The sequence below is a fragment of the Pteropus vampyrus genome, unplaced genomic scaffold, assembly GCF_000151845.1.
Source record: "Pteropus vampyrus isolate Shadow unplaced genomic scaffold, Pvam_2.0 Scaffold103, whole genome shotgun sequence".
NCBI classification, from domain to species: Eukaryota; Metazoa; Chordata; class Mammalia; order Chiroptera; family Pteropodidae; genus Pteropus; species Pteropus vampyrus.
Window position 1 is genome coordinate 2,747,254 of NW_011888884.1, and position 5,889 is coordinate 2,753,142.

Here is a 5,889-nt window from a genome sequence, read left to right on the forward strand (position 1 = left end):
CTTTCTTCATTACCCTGTGGGAATTGGGACTTACAGAATCATGAGAAATGCTGATACTCTGGCTACTGCTACTGCTGTATATAATAAAGTTCTTTGTTTCTGACCCACAAGTGTCATGTCTTCTGCCAGCATTCATAAAACTATGGCAGCTAATTTGTTAACTTGCAAGTAGGGGAAAACTCAAACCGTTCACAGCACTTATTTTTAACATAAATATTTCTTCTTTTTAATATAAATACTTAAAACTATTAATTTTCTTTAAAGTATTGCTTTAGCTGCATCCCACAAATATTGTTCTCAAAATTATAATTCAGTTCATTATATTTTCCAATTGTCTTTGTGATTTCTTTATGTACTCATGAGTTATCTAGAAATGTATTGTTTAAATTTTTTTAAATTGGAAGATTTTCCAGATATCTTTCTGTTACGGGTTGCTAATTTAATTTTACTGAGATCAGAGAATACTCTCTATTGAAATCCCTTTATATATATTGAGACTGTTTTGTCATCCATAATACAGCCCATATCAGTGAATACTCCGTGTGTACTTAAAAGGTGTATTCTTCCACTATTAGGTGTAATTTATGAGTTTCAATTATATAAAGTTGGTTAACAGTGTCACTGGTATTTTATAATATAATTGACTTCTTTCCATATATCTTACCAATTACTTAGATAGAAGTGTTCAATACTACAATAATAACTATGAATGTGTATATATTTTTTTCAATTCTGGAACTTTTAACTTTATGAAGTTCCGTAATTGGGTTTGTATTTATTTGTAAATGGTAGGTCTTCCTGACAAATTTACCCTTTTATCTCTATGAGACATTCCTCTTTATCTCTGGTCATATCCCTTGTGTTAATATAGTTAATCCAGCTTTGTCTACTTAGAGTTTGCAGGACACATTTTTTTCCATCCTCTTATTTTTTAACTGTATTTTTTTTTATATTTAAAGCATGTTTCTTGAAGATAGCATATTGTTATATCTTGCCTTTTTACACAGTATGACAATCTTTGCGTTTTAAATGGAGTGTTCAGACCATTTGCATGTAATATAATTGATGGGTTGAAACCTACCATCTTTTTTTTTTATTATTAGTTTCAAGTGTACAGTACATTGGTTAGACATTTATATGGCTTGTGAAATGATCTTCTGGATTACTCTATCTTGCCTCTAACTCTACACATAGCCATTACATTACTGCTGACTGCATTCCCTATGCCATGTTCCCCATCCCCGTGACCATCTATCAACTACTAATTTGTACTTATTTGTCTTATCTGGTTTCTGTCCCTTTTATCCCTCTTTTCTGCCTTCTTTTGGGTTAATTTAGTATTATTTAGTATTACAATTTATCTCCTCCATTTGCTTAACTTTTAGTGGTTGTTCTAGGATTTAAGCTACCTATCTTTATATTAACCTATAACTGTCTATATATGAAAAGTATTATATTATTTCATGTTTAATGTAATAACCTTACAAAAGCATATTTCCATTTTTTCATTCCTGTCCATGATGTTTTACTGCTAATGAGTGACCCTTCTGGGGTCTTTATTGAATGTTCCGTGTATTCAACGAGGTCTCGCCACTGTGACTAGTTGGAGCTGAAATGTCTCTCATTCTTGTGTGAGCTCTGGAATTGTTCAATCTTTGCTCCTGGGTAGTTTTTCTTTGCCTGGCCTTATGCAGTTCCGCCCTTTACACATGCAGATTTATATTTAGTCAGATATTCAAGGAAACATCTCTTAGCCTTAGGATGAAAAAATAGTCACTTGATAATCAAAATCATATCTGCAGTGGATTTGAGAGTCTTTGAGATGAAAGATACATCAAATAATAGGTTGGTGCTGGAGTAACCATTCAGGATCTAGGTAGACTCTTTCTTTTTTATTTTCTTTCTTTTTCTTTTTTTCCTTTTCGTTCCCCTTTTCCCCTTTCCTTTTTCCTTTTTTTTTTTTTTTTGAATGAGTATTGAGTCTTAAGACCCAAAATGCAATGGCGATTCACGAGCACCTGCTTTTAGTTGAGGAAGTTGGCCACCCAATGATGAATCATATCAACCAGCAGTCATTGAACTCCTGATATGACCTAGTCTCTGTACTAAAGCACCATAGGGACTGAGTTGAATAAAGCAGACTAGAGGAAGAAAAATACACCTAAAATGAGTAAAAACGTATAATGAGATTCTGTTATCATTGCTACTGGATGGGGTATAAATAAAGCCTTAGGAAAGTATAAATATCTGAACCTTTTGTTTTGATCGAATGGGAGAACCACAGATAACTTTACAAAACTGAAAGCATTTGAGGAGAGAATTTTGGTGAATAAAACAGAAGTTCTCAAAGGATAAAAAATATTTTCAAAAGAAGAAACAGCATGAAAAGGGGGCACATAAGCATGAAAGTATATGAACTTTTCTCTCTCAACATTCAAATTTAAGTTATGGAGTGGAAGTGCTCTAGGAGAGATGAGGAGAGAAGGGGAGACAAGGGCTCGATGATGGAAGCCAAGCGGCTTAGACTTCATCTTTGGAGCATTGGAAAGATTTTTCTGCAGAGCGATTTAGCCAGGTTAACATTTTAGAATGATGATTCTTGAATCTGGAAGGCATATGGCAGCAAGAATCTTAGATGAAGGATGTTGTCACTCTTTGGCTAGGGAACACAGACAGAAGAGACAGCTTAAAGAGGAAGAGGAAGCAAGATAATCCCCAGAAGGAGTCCGGGTCCAGAATGCTGATTGCAAAGGGCACACGAGGCACTTTCAACAAGGGCTAATCCACACATAGGCCCCGAGTCCCAACAAGGGTGAGGGACAAGCTGGAATCTCAGAGCTGCCCTCTACTTAGAGAAAGTAGTGTGATGACCACTCTGTTTTTCTGTGACTTTAGAATATGGGTGAAATAAATATGCTTAATGCTCTTTTTTTTTTTTTTTTTTGCAAAAAGTTAATAAAAATAATGAAATACAGCACTTCATACTTTATTAAATTAATCTGGAAAGAGCCCAGATTGTACAACCATGTAGACCTATAGTTAGGCCCCATCCCACCTTTTACCCCCAATGAATCCCATGTGAAAAATTGGGAAGAGCAACAGCTACCTCTCAGGAGGATGGTACCGATGAGAAAGTTAAATGTTTCGGATCTATTGTGTATCCCAGCCGAGCTCTGCTCATTCCTGCCTGTCCTGCAGCGAGAGCTAACATCACACTCATGGTCGCAAAGCCCCCCAGCTGCCACCACCACAGTCACACCATCCCGAACACTGACAATTGTCTCAATCTTCCCTTTACAGCAAGGGCCAGATGTCAGCATGGCTTATGTTGTGCTTACCCCCAGCAGAGCCACCTCAGGACTCACCTCCTCTGGCCTATGAATCCTTTGGCCTCCCCCAGTGACTACCCAGGGAGCTTAAGTAACACAGCCCAGAAATGTGGAGTTAATGCCCTTGGGAGGGAGTCTGTCCATCGTTAGAGTCAGAAGGCGGGAAAGAGTGGACCTAGTCAGAGTGGTTCTTTTCTAAGATTTCTCATACAGCCAAGCAACCTACTATGTTTCCTTCAGAAGCTGCTGCCAGCTCAATAAGGTGTCATCTTATACTTGCTTTTCAAATTTCTCTGTCTCATTTCCCCTTTATCTTCACTTTTGCTTCCCTGGATTACACTTCTCAAGGAAACATCACCACATGAATTTTGCCTCTGACTCAACATTCTAGGAAACCCAACTGGGTGCATAGTAGGTGCTCAATTGATGTCCTCTTTCTTCCCTCTTAGCTACATATTTCCTTCTTCTTGTACCTCAAAGGTTTTTCTGACGCTCAGTTGAGATAATACATGAATAAGCATTTTGCGAATTCTTTGCATGAACAGCAATTACGCTGTGCAAATGTAAGTCATCATTACAAATTAGTTGACCCAACTGGGCTAACCAATCAAGTGACTTTGCTTTCACATGATGGACAAGGCATACTTGTTTTTATTCATTTTATTTATTACTAGCTGGGCTACCCCAGGACAGTGGCTTCTCTTCTCTGAGCCATAGTTTCCTCATCTCTAAAATGGGGATGACAACATCTAACTCATCTTATTGTTATGAGATTTTGATAAAATGATGGGTGCGAATTTGCTTTGTAAACTCTAAAGTGCTATAAAAATGAAATGGGTATTGTTATTACCAGAAAGGTAGCAGCTCAATAAATATTTTTAATAAATGACTTTGTGAAATAGGAAACTAATCCAAGTAGTGCCCAGAGTCTTGATGTAAATGGGGCATGCATCCTGGTCCTCAATTTATAATCTCCCTGCGGATTTGGAGCAAGAGAATGGGAATTAGAGGCCTTACTCTTGGTGAATGTGTTAATCATTGCTTCTCTGGGTATTGCAAATCCAGCCTAAAAGTAAGGTAGGAATAACAGTGTTTTTGGAGTGATAAAATATTATAGAGCGACTTATTTAGTTGACATAGGAGTGAGTTGGCAACCACTTCAGAGATTTATACTTACTATCAATAACATATTTTTGTTTGTATACCTTTGTGTTACTTATATCAATATACTATTTAATCTCTCCAAATGTCTTATGAGCTTGGTATGAATTTCCTCATTTTCAGTTAAAGAAACTGAGATTTAGAGAAGTTTGGCAACTTGCCTCAAATTCAGAGTTTTTTTGTGGAACCAGTATTTGAAACAAGATCTGTCTCATTCCCAAATCTGTACTTGTTCCTCTACACCAGGCTGCTATCTGAAAGTATTGTCCTCCCTCTTATTCCTTTTCAAATTGTGGCAGTCTCCAAATTCTGTTGGACACCAAAAGTGTTTGCCTAGAACCCCAGGGACAATTATGAAACCCAAAAGACACACCGATTACCCATCGACCAATAGCCCTCAAGAAAAAAAATGTAATATTATTTTGTAGTGTTTGCCAGTTTCCATGGTGTAAATATTCCCACCATGGCTAATTTAAGCAACCAACTTGACATCACTGAATGCAAAGTTAGAAAGAGATGTACAAAACCAGTTTTCACAAGCTGGCACACACAGATCCGGCATATCACCACCTTCAGCTAGGATCTCAGCATTCCGCAAAGCATTCTGGAACAAGAGACAATGATGGCCTCTGTCTTCAAATTTGTTTGTTCACTGTTTGTTTACAATTTATTTGGAAGACAAAAATGCCCAATTAATAGACACTCAGTGGTCTTTTTTTTTACAGCTTGTACTAACACTCAATGAGGGAAAAGGTAGAGGTGAACAGATTAAATCTAAAGCCAGTAGTAATATAAACAGATGCAACCCTTTGAGAAAGCAAGAGTGATAAATATCAAATTGTAAGATGTCCATCATTTTGACCAGTAATTCTACCCATAGAAATTTATCTGAGAACTAGTCCTCTTGACACAAAAACTAAGTGACAGGAGTATTCACTGCAGTGTTATCTGCAAAAATAAACAAAGAAATAAAACACCTACCAACTATCTCAATATCCAAGAATAGGTAATGATTAGCTTAAGTGCTTGTGGTAAATAGAATAATGGCATCCCAAAGGTGTCTGTGCATTAGTCCCTGGAGCCTATGAATATGTTACATGACACGAAAAAAGGAACTTAACTTTGCAGATGTAATTCAGGCTTTGGACCTTAAAATAGAATCATTATCCTCAGTTATCTAGATGGACTCGGGGCTACGATATGAGCCCTTAAAAGCAGAGAATTTTCTCGGGCCGGAGCAGAAAACGTGGCAGAGGGAAAGTCAGAGAGATTCCAAGTATCAGAAGAGTTCAACGCACCACTGTTGGCTCTGAGATGGGGGGGCCTACAGGCAAGAACCAGAATGAAGCATCTGGAAGTTAAGAGCTGGCCCCAGTGACAACCAGCAAGGATACAGGAC